The sequence below is a fragment of the Urtica dioica genome, chromosome 2 (genome assembly GCF_054948205.1).
Source record: "Urtica dioica subsp. dioica isolate 48M chromosome 2, U.dioica_male_clone48M_v1_H2, whole genome shotgun sequence".
NCBI classification, from domain to species: Eukaryota; Viridiplantae; Streptophyta; class Magnoliopsida; order Rosales; family Urticaceae; genus Urtica; species Urtica dioica.
Window position 1 is genome coordinate 19,006,557 of NC_142757.1, and position 16,547 is coordinate 19,023,103.

General features: G+C 37.3%; 1 long non-coding RNA gene across 1 annotated transcript; it reads left to right on the plus strand.

The window, feature by feature from the left end:
• The first annotated feature begins 13,417 nt into the window (after positions 1 to 13,417).
• LOC149404151 (uncharacterized) lies at positions 13,418 to 14,671 on the plus strand. Its single transcript, XR_016294826.1, has 2 exons — positions 13,418 to 13,742; positions 14,238 to 14,671. It is a non-coding gene; the product is annotated as an uncharacterized LOC149404151 (long non-coding RNA).
• Positions 14,672 to 16,547: the final 1,876 nt, after the last annotated feature.

Genomic DNA, 16,547 nt, shown 5'->3' on the forward strand with positions numbered 1-16,547 from the left:
CCAAGTTCCGTCTAAAACGGTTCCTGGTACTCCTTATGAAAGATGGACTGGCCGTAAAGTAAGTTTAGGCCACATCCGAATTTGGGGTTGCCCTGAACACGTGCTGAGGCAAAAGACTAGCAAGTTGGCTAGTAGGTCAGAATTGTGCCTGTTTGTAGGATATCCGACGGAAACCAAAGGTTTTACTTTCTATAGTCCCGAGGATGATAAAACTTTCGTTAGCACGAATGCTCGTTTCCTCGAGGAGGACTTTATGAAAGATGCAAAACCTAGAACCAAAATTGTGCTTGAAGAAAAGTTGGGTGAGGAAGCTTCTACCTAATCTGTAAGAACTGTTCTTACCCCAACTGAAACACAACCTAACTCATCAGAATCTCGTCAAGTAGTACTTAGACGTAGTGGGAGGGCTACTCAAAAGCCTGACAGGTACATGTCTTATGGAGACTCTCTTGTAGCCGTCTCCGACATGGATGACCCTGTTTCCTATAGCCAAGCGATGGTTTGTTCTGAATCAAACCTTTGGCTTGACGCCATGAAAGTTGAAATGCACTCGATGTATGTCAACAATGTCTGGAAACTTGTAGACCTTCCTGAAGGGATTAAACCCGTAGGGTGTAAGTGGATATACAAGAAGAAAAGGGGTCCTGATGGGAACGTTGAGACGTTCAAAGCACGACTTGTGGCGAAGGGTTATACCCAACAAGAAGGGATTGACTATGAAGAAACCTTCTCGCCAGTCGCGATGCTTAAATCCATCCGCATACTCCTATCCATAGCTGCAGCTCTCGACTATGAGATCTGGCAAAAGGATGTCAAGACAGCCTTTCTGAATGGCAATCTTGACGAGCGCATTTACATGGCTCGACCAGACGGTTTCGTTGATAAAGGTCAAGAGACCAAGGTTTGTGAGTTGCTTAAATCCATTTATGGACTAAAGCAAGCATCTAGGTCATGGAATATTAGATTCGATGAAACTGTAAAGAGCTTTGGCTTTGAACAGTCAATAGATGAGCCTTGTGTTTACAAGTTAATACACGAAGGTAAAGTTGTGTTTCTGGTACTATATGTCGATGATATACTTCTCATTGGTAATGACGTGGGTAAGTTATCTGAGGTTAAGGTCTGGCTGGCAAAGCAATTCGATATGAAGGATCTAGGAGAAGCCGCGTACATTCTGGGGATCCAAATCTTTTGAGATAGGAAAAACAGGACCATGTCGCTCTCTCAAGCATCTTATATTGATAAGATAATGGATCGCTTCTCGACGCAAGACTCCAAGAAGGGTCAAACACCCTTTAGGCATGGAATTTCACTCTCTAAGGACCAGTCTCCCAAGACTGCACAAGATATTGAAGACATGAGGAAGATTTCTTACGCCTCTGCCGTAGGAAGCCTCATGTATGCTATGCTTTGCACTAGACCTGATATATGTTTCGCCGTTGGCGTAGTTAGCCGTTTCCAATCCAACCCTGGATCCGAGCACTGGATTGCTGTTAAGCATGTTCTTAAGTATCTTCGAAGAACTAGGAACTTGATGCTTACATACTCAGGTACTGACCTGACTATGACGGGATATACCGACTCCGATTTTCAAGCGGATAAGGATTCCAGGAAATCCACTTCGGGATCTGTGTTCATCCTTAATGGTGGAGCTAGTGTGTGGAGAAGTATTAAGCAATCTTGCATTGCTGACTCCATAATGGAAGCAGAATATGTGGCTGCTTGTGAAGCATCCAAAGAGGCTGTATGGCTTAGAAAGTTCCTTAAGTATATGGAAGTTGTTCCAAACGTCGACGAGCCCATGACCCTTTATTGTGATAATAGTGGGGCTGTCGCTAACTCAAAGGAACCTAGAAGCCATAAGCGCTCTAAGCATATTGAGAGGAAATACCATTTGATTCGAGAGATCGCGCAACGCGGAGACGTGGAGGTGAAGTAGATCTCTGGCAGATCCATTCACCAAGGCCCTAGCGAACATGGTCTTCGACCGACTTCGAGAGGGATTAGGCGTGAACGACTACACACATCTTCTTTGAGTCAAGTGGGAGTTTGTTGTCAATGGTGCCCACAAGAAGAGTTGTAGTGTGTATTTATGTACATTTGATGTCATATAGTCTTACGAAGACTCTTGCTTGTAATTGCTTATTCATTAATAAAGTTGAAACGTTCATTCATTCTTTCTTTGTTTGAAGCTTTATGATAAAACCTTAGTCTTTTAGTCCATAAAAAAACTTAACAACTTACGAAGAGACAAATGTAGATTTGCATGAACAAACTCTTCGTAGTTTGCTTAAAACGATATATTCGCAATCTTAGGGTCAAAGGACTATTGACCTCAGTATGATTGTTAGAAGAATCTATGATGTCTGGTTATGAGGCATTGAGAGTTGGGGACTCTATAGTTCTTCTAGGTATCTTCCGAAGGTACTGAATTGACCAGTGCACTTCTAGAGACAATATAAGAACAAACCATTTAACCTCTTATGTCTCGAAGTCACTATGTATGAATTGCATCATGCTTACCTTAATCCTGAAATGAGACATGCCATTTCACACCTTAGTATTCTCATTTGAGAAAGTCAAAGTTCGGACTCACTATGTGATTCCGAACAAGGCCTATTGGTGAAGTACTAAGTTTTGAGTCTGTCATGAGTAACTTTGTGAAGTTCTCATAGATATGGAATTCATGTACAAGATTACTGAAATGCAATGTATGTCACCTCATGCTTTGTTCCTTGGAGTGTGAATAAATGAACTGGCCAGTGTCCAAATTGAGTCCTGACTCTTTTGGATGAAACAATGTGACTTGTTAGCTCCTCGTCAATACATTGTTTCTAACTTATTCACAAGCGACAAAGGAGTTGAGGAAATAACAGCTAGAAGGGTAAAATGGTAATTTAGTAAATCCCGACTAGCTGATGACATTCATGAAGGGTAAACATAGATAATATTCAGTGGATCCGCTCATCGTAATTAGGTCGAATTCTTGAGTAGAAAATAAATTCATTTGAACCGAGAGATTTTCAGTGTCAGCTCTTTAGTGGAGTCAGTTGGCATTAAGCTAAACTTGGAAAAGGTTTGTGAACTTTTGAGTCCAAGTTTTTAGCTCAAGCTTTGTTCATTTGGGTCCATGAGGTCACTGTCACGAATCACATCGATAGGAATAGTTAAACTGGAAGCTAAGTCAAAACAAGAACGAAAATAGTTAAAAGGGTATTTTTGTCTTTTGAGACATATGATGAAATGAATGTCAATAAATTTTTTGACAAGTTCATTTGATGACTTAATGTCACTCGGCCATAACTTGATTATTGGGCCTTGTGAATTAATTTCATTTCATAAGAATTTTATTGAAAATTCTAAATGGGCCTTTTCTTATGTTGTCTTGAACAAGTGAAGAAAATTCTAGAAGCCTTTTTCTAGACATGTTGGGCGCCCATAATACCCAAGGAAAGAGAAAATATTCTGTGCATAAATGTATCAAGATACTTGCCAAAAGAAAAAGAGGAAACAAATTTGCATGTAGATGCACTAGAGTAATCGGCCAAGTAAGAGAAAGGCAAGGCAAGGAACCAAAAAGGAAACAAATCCAAGCCTTCTAGAAGCCTTGGCCGTGTGGAATAAGAGGGAAATGGGCAATATTTACTTATGAATATGTGATATTCTATAGAAGAGGAAACTACCTTATTGAAGGTGAGACCTCTCCTATAAATAGGAGCCTCATTCCTCACATTTCATTCAATCCAAGTTTAAGAGATTTGAGAGACTCTCTCTCTAGAACTTTGGCCGAAAATCCTCTCTCTCTCTCTAGTTTATTTTCGATTTTTTCTTGTCTTGGCACCTAGGTCCTCACTCGACCTAGTGTTTAGCTCTGCGACTTTGAGACTTGTTCTTAAGTCGTAGTGTTTAAAAGTACCCACTCACTGATTCCTTCTTTTCGAGTGATTTAGTGATAGAAACTTTCGTGGTTGCTCGAGGTGCCGAGGAAAGAAAGAGAGACGTGCTGCGAGGGGAGACGAGCGTTGCAAACTTTCCACAAGCTTCTTCAAAGTTCAAGCTTCAAGAAAGGTTAGTAAACTTCTAGCTCATATTGGTTTTTAATTACATGTACTTGCACTTGTCTAGGTTAGTAAAAACTGTTTTACTTGTAAAAGAAAATTTTTAAAATTCCGCCGCTTACCGAAGCGTTAATTATTTTCTTAAACCCTAGATCGATTCCAACATGACTATGGTTTTCTTTCAGACATATATCGCACCAGAGTCTTTTTCACTTAACATTTGACTTCAATTTTTTTTTCGTAGTTTTTTTTAACTTATAAATTGTAGTTGAATTGTATTACTACGATATTTACATGTAATATATACATATATGATGTATAAAAAATGCAGTGTTACGAGGTAGTTTTTTGTTGTGTATATATATATATATATTGTAGTGATATTGTAATACTATAAATAGTAGTAAAAATTATTTCTTTGATTACTAGTTATTTTTGTTAATTATAAAATACATAATTTTTATCGTCATATAAATAGGATTTACAAAATCAAAATTCACGTTATACTTTATCTCAATAATACGTTGATATTAACTAAAACTTTCCATCAACCATATCGTCACAAAAAGGCATAGATTGCAATTCACTATAAAAGTTATAAAAAACAAATGCATGCTTACTCTGAACTTTGAAGGTCCATAATCGCGTCTTCAGGTTGCTGAACTAGGACAACGTCTCCGCCGGTAGTACTACCATAACACACCTTGAACACAAAGGAGGCTTGCGTTCCGCCATCTTTGACACCACATCACAACTGGCCAAGCCTACACTATCCACGCCAAGACACTTATCCGGCCTAAATAAAAAAAATAGAAGAAGCACATAACACAATTTGTACAGTTAGTGAAATGGACTCTGAGATCCGATTCTATTGCTTTGTAAGCTACAAAACAAACATAGACATAAAGTCAGGCTTTGAACTTATAATCAATAACCCATAAACCTGCTCAATTCAGATTTGAGAAAGTAAGATAGAAAGAAATAAAAGTTAGAAAGACAACTCATCAAAGACTTACATTTGGTGGAATTGTCAAAGTCCTTGAGTTCTTCACTTGAAAATAAAAACACCTCAAATTTGAAACCTCGTGCATTGAAGTAGAAGAAAAATAGCTTCGAGAAGTTACCATTTTTCTGTGAAGTAGATGCGAGGCTAAGCGAGCAGTCGGTATCCTTGGAGTCAAGCCGAGAAACAATGGAGATGCTAGGATACATGTAATAAATATTGCAAAGTAATATTCACTTAGACTTAATAAAAACAAAAACTAGTTTCGAATTAATTTTCTCACGAGCAATGGCCTCTGACCTTCAAGAAGCTTTCTTGGGTTCTCTTTATCTTTATTCCGCAAATCATTATTGTACCTGCAAGTAGTTACACCCAAGCACAAGATGTAGAGAGTATTAGACTTTTTGTTTTAAGTTCAAAACTAGTACATTATGGGACGGGGTTGGACAATGTCGGACGTGGATAACGACAGGCAAGGGCAAGGGGACACGGGACAAGTCGGGGACTGGCTGGGCCAACACACATGCACACCTACACTCGCTCACTCAGACTGAACACACACACACACACACACACACACACACACACACACACACACACTCTCTCTCTCTCTCTCTCTCTCTCTCTCTCATAAACTCACTCACTCAATCACATATACATTCACTTAATCACATACACACTTAGTCACTCAAATACACCCACGCACACCACACACGCACACCACACATACACATCATACATTCACACACGCACACCACACATACACATCATACATTCACACACGGAGTGCACACACACATACACACAATCAAAAGATTGAACCAAGGGCTAACAGAGAGAATCTGAACAACACCGAAATTCGCCGATCGAAAAGACATACAAAGTTTTCAAACTAAAAAATATTAAAAATGTTTAAAAAGACATGAACCTCACCAATTTGGGTTGTTAAAGTAACTAAACCCTAGCTTTTCTAATTCGAAAATCGAACAAGAACATGAGGTATATAATTTTACCTAGAGGTTAAAACAATTTTTGAAATCCTTAAAATCTTTCCGGCCGAATCTTCTCCTTCTTTTTTCTTTCTTCATCACTCTCTCGGAATCTCTCTATCCTCTTTCTCTCTATACGCTGTTTCTCTCTCTATGCCAGTAAAAAAAAATTCCAATCTTTTGATTAGCTATTGTAACGAGCAACTATATAGACAGGGTTAACAATTTACTCCCCAAATTTATGATATCCAGAGCAATACATGAGAGAACCTTCTGCAACAAACATGAACTCAGAAGACAGACACACAAACACACGTAAACTTAGAAGACACACATAAAAACATAGACACATACACATACACACACACGCAGACAAACCCACACAAACAACACAGACACATTCATCATATACATATACACACAACACACACAAACATGCTAATAATGAAAAAGCCTCGTTTTGAATTGAGAAGCAAAGGAAGCTCAAAATCTAAATTAAAACCCACTGAAGTTTCAATTTTAGATTTCAAAACTGTTTCTAAATATTTCCAACTAAACTTTGAAACCAATTCGTGATTCCACAAAAACACCCAAATCCTGAATTCTAAGCTTTACGATAAGTGGTTTGGAACTCACCGAAAGTTTTTGCCATTCGTGGATGAGGTGGGAATCGCAGGAGAAGGAAATGTAGATGAAGATGAGTGGGATGGTGTCTGAGTTTGGATAGCTCGACCTGAACTCTAAAAACACATATAATCAAGCTAAATCTCAAATATGTTCCAAAACCCTAAGCGTTTTGATTCTAGGGCATCGAATAGATAAGTAAAGAAGAAACATATCTTTCTTCGTGTTTCGGTTGTTGGGTTTGGACCAAGATGAGCGACAAAACAAAACCTAAGCGACTACAGGGCGAGCAACGATGACATTGAGATATATATATATATATATAGAGAGAGAGAGAGAGAGACGAGATGAGAGAGAGTGTTAAATTCATTATTGTTTTCCTAATAATAAAAGGAACAAGACAAAAGTGAAATATGTCTATATACTTAGTCAATTTTTTTGTTTTCATCTACCAAAATGAAATGCTTGGAGGCAAACTTCCTTCCTTTTGAAACTTAGTTAAACTGTTACAATTTTTAAAAAGATTTACACTTCGTTTTTATATTGACCGTAGTGGAATTGAAGTTAGTCACTACGATTTTATATTTGCATGGAATCTTAATAAACTCATAAAATAGATGACCGCATTTTAATTTAATAGACTCCCTTTTTGGACAAAAACGTATTCTTCTTAAAAAATGGTGTAGTTGATAAACAGTTTTGTGGTAGTGCCTCTTCGTCGATCCCAGATCTGAGGCATGCTAAGGCGTCAGCCTCGACATTTTTGATCCTTAGGACTTGCGTGATCTTATACCACTAGAATGCCTCCAACTCCTTGTTTGCCTCACTAGGTAGCCTTCCATGTTGGCCTCCTTTGTAGCGTGGTCACCTTTGACTTAGTTGATAGGCCACAACAAGAATCCCTTTGATAGTTGTATTGAGAGGCGTGAACTCAGAATAACATCTTAAGATTTTTGCGAGCCGCGACTTTTGATGTGTAGGGGCACGAGTGTCAGGCTCTTGGCCTCTACATCCTATTTTCCTTTGAGGCACGCTCCTCTATCTATCGCCTTTGGCACGTCGACTACTCCATTTCTCGTTAGCCCTTAGAAAATACAAATAATCTTCCACTCCCATGTAAATTTTGGCTATCGCCATTGGTTCAGCCATGCTCATCGGCACGCGGCTGAACAAGGATATTTGGAAGTCGCTCGTCCTTAGCCCTTCTATAATAGCGTCTATCACATCTCCATTGTCAAATCTATCGACTTTGTTGGATTCTTAAGTAAAGCAGGTGAGGTACTTTCTTAAGGACTCGCCGCTCTCTTGTCTGACCACAAATACATCTTGATCATCTTTTAGACCACGGATGTGGCAAAGATGATTAGGAATGCCTCCTTGAGATTCTGAAATGAGTGGATACTCCCAGTTCTCAAGCTGTTGAACCTTTCGAATCCAGGTCTAGTGAGCCTGAGACAGAATGCTTGACACATGGTCACAACGTTGCATGAGCATCCATGTCTCGTATTATCGCACGTGATAGGCATGGTGTCATTTTCCATCGTAGGGAGCCAAGTTGGCAGCTTCAAATTTCCTCCACACTCTTACGCGAGTACTGACGCGAAGAATGGCGAAGAAAGCATCTTCGGGGCCCTATAGACGCCATTTCTTCACAACCTCTCTCAGCTCCTGATTTTCCTGCTGGAGACTTTGAGTCATGGTTGCCATGTCCAAACTGGTGGCTCGGACGGTGGGTTGAGCAGGAAGAGTCACTTGCCTTCTCTCATTTGATGCTTGGTCAACAAGGTTCATTACATGGGCGTTCTCGTTCATGGTAGCTCCAAGTGTGTCTCTTCACGAGCTAAGCCTTTGTCTAAGTTAACTAATCGTCGAAGCATAAGGTAACCAATACTACAAATGCTATAACGGTCAAGCCATAAGGTAACCAATACTGCAAATGATTCGACTGATCATGTAACAAACGTCGAAGCATAAGCTAACCAACAATACAAATGCTTCACGGTCGAACCAATACTGTAAATAGTTCGACATTCGGGACTTTATGGTAACCAATACTACAAATGGCCCGACAGGTTCAGGTCGATCCTATCTAACGAGCCCATAAATAACTCCACACCACACACCTGTTTTATAAAAATCTATTTATCGTAAAATCTTTTTTCTCCTTTTAGATGAGATGCACATGTCTGAAAATGCAATAAATGCAAGCACATAAGTAACCACACACAACACATCGTTTTTGTTATACAGTTGAAATGTTTCTACTTACCTGGTATGCGAACAAAAAAAAAACACTTTACTTCTAAACTCGATCCTATATGACTCTTAATAAAGAGTTCCAAAAATTCCATACTCCTTATTGTTCCCTTGACACAATGCCCGCACTCGCCCAATTCCACTGTTATTAGGCAAGAGACCTGTGGAACGTCGAGTGGATTAGGAAAAAATATGTCAATGTTAGAGAGCTTTAAGAGATTTTGGCTTGCTGCTAGAGATATTGATAACTAGGTTGTGCTCACTAACTTGATTTGTTGCTTATTTATAGAATTTGGTTCCCCGATCACTCTAGAATCCAAAAGTCTCATACCATAAAACACGGTACGTAAAATAAATTCTTTAACCACAACAATTCAACATATCAAATCAGGAATTTATAAACATTAAACGAATTCTGGATTTATCACTCAAGTATATTGCTAAAGGTTGAAATCATAAACTTTGAAATATCTGATTTAACAATCTTAAACGAGACCAGGGTTCCAAAATATAAGCAAAGCATAACCCGAAATTGCGTAATTGAAACATGAGCAAAAGAACAAACACAAGAATCACAAAGTCTTCAATGAACTAGACGCGTGGCGATCGAACGTAAACTCACGAGTTTGTACGCCGAGTCTTCTTTCCTTTACCAAACTATCGCTGAATCTCACGCATACCAAACACCATACTTAAACCTCGACTCTTTTGCAATCACGCTGCGAATTTCAACCAAGAGACGATATAAATTTCAGATTCACAAATAGGGTCTCAAAATATGAAATTCCGACCATTCGACCACAACAAGACTCATGAATTTTGAGACAATCCAATCCAACATATTCCAATTCCAATCTCAGATTCAATACTACAACCAAAAAGTCAATTTCAGAATTTCAACAACAAAACATCACCATCTAAAATACACCAGCTCGTACCACATTTATAAAACGCATCATAACTCGAGCTAGAAAACTATAAATCAATCCATTCCAGTTTCTAAAAAAATTAGGGGCTGTTTGGTTGTAACAAAATGGAATGGTAATAACAATGACAGTAGGAATGAGAATGGTTATTATTTTCTCTAGTTTGGTAGGTAATTTTATGCAAGTACCCTCAGCCCAAACCTACGTATTGAAAAATGGGTATGGTTCCAATAAAAAACAAAACGAAAATTGGTTAATCTTCTAAAGGAGAAAAAAAAACTAACATCATTTCTTCCATATTTACTCTTTTTCTCACGCACAAAGAAGAACAACCCATTGCTTGAATCTACAACAATAAACCCTCCATAAGTGCGAACAATGTCAAAGAAGAACTTAGACGCGGTGGTGATGGCCTTATCGCCACCTCCGTCGTAGAGGACGAGATCGGAAATCGTTACGTCCACGGAAAATTAGTTCTTTAAAAAGAGGTTAAAAAAAGGAAAATTGTTTTCGTGGAGAACCAAGCGCGACAAGAATTGTTGTGTTTTAGTTTTTGTTTTTCTTTTGTTCTCAGTCTTATCACTACTGCCGTCGTCGAGGACGAGATCAGAAATCGTCATAGCCACGGCGGCGGGGAACATATATGTTGTGGTCTTTTTTTGGTGTTCTTGGCTTTATTTATACCGCCATCGTGATATTTTGTTCATTTTTAATTATGGTATTTTTGAAGTTAGGAGGCTGATGAGTTTTAATTGTTTCAAGAAAGATTAAAAAAAATATTTGTTGTTTAAAGATATCAAGGATAATTTTGGAAAAGTAAATTCTTACTGAATGGAATGGTCCATTCTTTACAATACATGAGGAATGAAAAGGAAGTAATGGAGATGCTGCAGAATGATGATTCCACTGAGCAATAATGAACAAAACAAAGTATTTCAATTTTTTTTAAATGAATTCCATTCCATTCCTACATTTTGCAGTCAACCAAACATGCCCTTAGGTTTCTGTGGCTTTCTAACAATATATTATTAGCATAAATAGGACTAGAATAGCTATCTTAAAAATAGCCCTTAGCTCAGTATTGCAGTTCTGGAATTCTGCAGTTCACAACTTTGAAACCCTATTTTTGAAAAATACAACTCACTCCATTCTTAATAGTTTTAGAAGTTCTTGAATTTTTTCGAAAGCTCATGAAGTCTATGAAGAAAAATATTAACAAAAAGCATCTCATATTATATCGGATTGTTCACGTCCGTTTTATCAGACTGCTTAGTTAAGAAAATCAAACCAAAACAGAATTTCGAGAATTAAGATCATCAAGTCCTGAAGTTGAGGCCATACAAGTAGAAGACTTAGAGAGAGAAATAGAAAACCAAACCCTATGACTCCGTTTGGAACTTGGAAAATAAGATAGAAAGTGAAAATAATAGCGAAAATGAAAATGTGAGAGAAAATAATAGAAAAAGTCAAAATTCTAATTGTGTTTGGAAGTCATGGAAAATATGAGAGAAAATTGAAGGGAAAATAACGATGAGACCATGAACGGAGCTAACTCAGGTCCAGAGTGAGCTCCAACCCCCTCTCAATTTTTTTTATTTACATTTTTTGCCCATTTTTAAAAAGTTTTACATTTTTACCCTAAAAAATTTACACTTTTGACCCTTTTTAAAAAAAAATTCTTTTTTACCATGAAATTTTTTTAATTAACCCCCCTAAATTTTTTTAATTAAATTTTTTGTCCATTTTTAAAAAATTTTACACTTTTGACCAATTTTTTTAAAAAATTTTCATTTTTACCATGAATATTTTTAACTATCCCCCCTCAATTATTTTTTATTTACATTTTTGCCCATTTTAATAAAAATTTACATTTTTTACCCTGATAATTTACACTTTTGACTCATTTAAAAAAAATTATTTTTAGCATGAATTTTTTTTAATTAGCCCCTCTCAATTTTTTTTTTCAAATAAGCCCCCCTATTGAGTTTTTCTGTCTCGATCCCTGCACGAGACACACAAATGTGATCCCCTTATAGACAAATTTGGAGAGATTCTCATTTTCCATTTAATTTTCGAAGGAAAATGAAATCCTCATTTTAGTTATACACTTTCCCTCGCATTTTCCATCATATTTTTTTTCCACCATATTTTCCTCAATCCAAACAACCTAAGTAAAATAGGAGGGATTTCCATTTTCCGTTCCCTCCTATTTTCCGGGTTCCAAACGGAGCCTATAATTTATTTGAAGGATTTCGGAGGAGAAAACGAAGAGAAAGATGACCTATCTTCCTCTTCTTTTTTCCGGCGTGTAAACGTTGTCTTCTTGTTTATTTTTTTCCGCGTTCTTTCTTTCTTCCTCCGTTCTTTGTCACTCTCTCTCTCTCTCTCTCTCTCTCTCTCTCTCTCTCTCTCTCTCTCTCTCCTATTGAAGCTTCTTGGATGTGTGAATGAAGGGGCAATGACATTAACGTGGCTTTTAAATCTAACAATTCAATGTTTTCTCATCTAAGTCCTCCACTCTTCACACCGCTACATATATGGCCCAACACTCAATTTTGTTACAAATGGGCCCTCAACGTTTGTTGCAAATAAGTCGTTTTATTTAAACGATTGCATACATAATAAAATATAGAATAATTATTCAATCAAACCGAGAATTTTCTCATTCGGTTTTAATTCCTTTCAATATATTTTAAGTGTCTCGGAATTAATTGTCTCTCGCTTGAGAATTTATTTATACGATTAGTTTCCGTAATTTCCCTTGAAAAATAATTCTCATTCGAGACGAACTCCAACCTTAATTCACTCGTTCCGAGATTTTCACATAACTTTAAATATACTTTATTAATTTCAATAAGCTCATTGGATCATTTTCTCTAAAATAAAAAAGATTCATTGCAACATCGTGACTTATTTTTCACATGAGTGATACAAAAGTTTGCTGTTTATAATAACATGCAATGGCTCCCAAGTCGACAACAAAATGATCAAGGAGATATGTGATAAGCTCACGATTACCAAGACATTCTCTTCGCCGCCTGTAAGGACAAGCTTTTGCGTCACTCGTATTTGAAGATTTGGAAATAATAAACGAGCTTCCGTTGTTACAACTAAATCCTCGAGTGAATTGTGGTCCAATGGATTTATCGAATTAATTTAAAATATATAAATTTAAGGAGGAATATTGGAATAAATAAAAGAATTATCGAGTTTATCTTGATAAATAAATTAATTCCGAAGAAATATTCCGAAAATTAATTTAAGAAATAAATTCTCAAGAACGAGAATTATTTCCGAGAAATCTTGGATATATTTGAATTAATCGAGAACGAACGAGAAAATTCTCGGTTCAAATCATATAATTATAATCCGTTCGGTTATGGATTTAATTAAATAATTATATAAAAAAGACCTAGTTGTACTGATTTTTCTGGACCTATTTGAGATAAAATTTGAGCCCGGGGTCAATATACAAGAGGTGAGAAGTGGGACGATTAAGTGGGTAATTAAGGGATTGTGGTTTGGTATAAATAGCATAACCCCTTCTCTCTCCTCACTTCATTTTTTCGGCCTTCTTCCTTCCTCGTCTTCGTTCTTCTCCCCTTCTTTCTCCACCGCGAGATCTGCAAAACAAAACAAAACTAAGAAAAGAAAATAAATTTCAACAACAATGAACGTTATCATCATCGGCCATTTTCACCATCATCCACCTTTATCTTTATCTTCTTCTTCCTCGTGCGCCATCAATCGCCGAGACCGAGCACCACCCGCGCGTGTTCCAGCCGAGAAGACGAGGACCGCCGCGAGCCGCCGAGGACATCGGACGGAGAGAGACGGCGGGAAAAGAGGGAGAGAGCGCTAAGGAGACCCAATTTCATGAAGTAAGGTGAGAATTCGTTCTTGCCCTGATTTGATTTTGAAATTAGGGTTTGGAATTTGAGGGTTTGTCATGGATTGAGGTTTGAACTCCGAATTGATGAGTGGGTCTTGGATATTAAGTAATAAATTGAAGAATTATTGCTTTATTTCGGCATTTATGATATGATTTGGAGTTTTGGATTTTGTGTTGAGTTTGATAAGGAATTGATCTTAATTTTGTGACGTGATTCTGAGATTGTTTTGCTTGACTGATGTTATGATTATGAAAATTGTTATGGATTGAGTTGAGATTTTCTCTCGTTGAATTGGGTTTGGCAGTGACTTTTTTTTTTGTGGTTGTTGGCACCAAATTGTTGAGCGTTTATTTTTTGTTGCAAACTGTTAGTTTGACTCTAATTTGTGATGACGGTTTGAATATGAGAAATCATGGTGTTGAGTTATGAGTATCGATGTTATTTTTCAGATTTGTAGATGTGGTTGTTAAGGTTTGTTTTGTTGCAAGTTTGTTGTCGATAGTTAGGCTGGGTTTAGGTGGGCTGCACAGGGCTCGGGGCAGCGGGTTCGGGAATGCAACGACGCTGTATGAGGAATGGTGGAGCTGCTGCGCGAGCGTCGACGAGGCGAGGCCGGACCAAGCCGAGAGTAGGCCGGGTGGGAAAGGCCTTTCGGCTTTGGCTCCGAGACTGGCAACGTGTTCGCTCAGTGTTTAGCGAGTCGAGAATTTTCCGAGTCTCGACTCGAGTTAGTTACGAACCATCAATCATTTTTAGGAGTCGTTTTGCTATATTGTTAACTATAGTACTATTATGTTTGTTAGTGGTTAAGTCTTTTAATTTATAAGTTGATTTAATAAATCGTTAAGAATTATGTTATTATTATCGTACTCATTGATTATTCGATTAATTAATTAATATGATTTTAATTTACATTTTAAAACCGAGTTCGACTCTTTTTAATTAAAAAAGAATATCAATGAGAAACATTTTATTTACGTAAGAAAATAGAAAGTGAAAGAAAGGTTCGAGTATGAACCGAGGGTTCGATTATTTCGTAAATGTTTTATTAAATTGAATAAAAAATTTATTTACAATATGGTTGAACGTTTCAAATAAATGACTTAGTTTATTTTAAACGAAAAAGTTTTTACGTTATTTATTTACATTATCAAATATCTATAACTTGTCAATAAAAAGAGACAAGTCAAAAATATTTTTTAATACATATTTGAGAAGTGTTGTTTCGAGTTATTTTCGTATAACTTATGTACGCTATAGATTTTTAGTGATGATTTCTTTATATGTTATTTCTTTTAGTTTCGATCCTTGGGACCTATTCTAAGAAGTGGGTTTCGCTCAGTCAAAAGAATGGGTGTCGAATAGTGTGAGACGTTTCTTAGCTTAAATCAGAGAAGTAATGTCAAGGCCTCATTTTTAGGCATCGATTCTTTTCTGTATCTCTGTTCTGTCTTCGTGTATTCTTTGTTTCTTGTGTTTGAGACACTCTAAGTAGCGTGACTAGGAGGAAGTTTTGAGTGTGTTCGTTAGTGTATCGATGGATGAGATACTAAGTACGCTCGATGTTCGATATTTCTCTTCCATAGATAAGTCCAGATTGCTATAAGGATTAGCAGGAAGAGCTTACGTGGACTGGGTTATATATGAAGTTAAGAAGAACCCTTTCTCTAGAAGAAAAGATTTCAGGATTCGAAGGAATCATATTCAGGTAAGTGGATTTTGGGCACCTACAATATCAAGAAATATTATATATATATATATACACATATATTGTACGTGCATCTTTATGTGCTTTCTAGTAAGCAGGATAGGATAAGCCAAAAGATAAGTCACTATCAAGATTAAAGGCTTTAAGCCACTAACGAATTGGGAAACGGAATTAGTCCGGCTAACAAAAATGGCTAGAGGTACTTGGAACCCGAGCCTTTGTGATGTGTTTAGTTAGCCTCGATCAAGAGATCCAGTCTTAGTGAACTGGGTTATGAGAGACTGTTGTTAAGCTCGTATTCAAAAGCAAGGATATTATGTTAGGATCTCTGGGAGTCACATCCTGAGATCTTATAAGTCACGAGTTAATAAGCAAAAAGAATATATGCTAATAACGAGATTGAACCCAAACTAAGCAGTCTCTCATGTTAAGTTAATTAAAGAGAAGACATGGAATGGTACCGCCTCCGACATATACCCCATGTTAGCAGGTACCTGTTATCCTTCGTGGTGGTACCACATGGGGATTATGCAGGAGATTGAGCGCCCTCTTGTGTGGCGCCAATAATGTTGGAATTGATCTAGGGTTTAAGAAAAAGTTTAACGCTTCGCAAAGCGGCGGAATTTTAAAAATTTTCTTTTCAAGTAAAAACGGTTTTTACTAACCTAGACAAAGAGCAAGTACATGTAATTAAAAACTATTATGAGTATAGAAGTTTACTAACCTTTCTTGAAGCTTGAACTTTGAAGAAGCTTTTGGAAAGTTTGCAACGCTCGTCTCCCCTCGCAGCACGTCTCTCTTTCTTTCCTCGGCACCTCGGGCAACCACGAAAGTTTCTATCACTAAATCACTCGAAATAAAGGAATTAGTGAGTGGGCACTTATAAACACTACGACTTAAGAACGAGTCTTGAAGACGCAGAGCTAAACACTAGTCAAATGAGGACCTAGGTGCCAAAACAAAAATCGAAAATAAACTAGAGAGAGAGGAAGGGGCGGCAACCACAAGTTCTAGAGAGAGAGTCTCTCAAATCTCTTAAACTTGGATGAATGAAAAGTGTGGAATGAGGCTCCTATTTATAGGAGAGGTC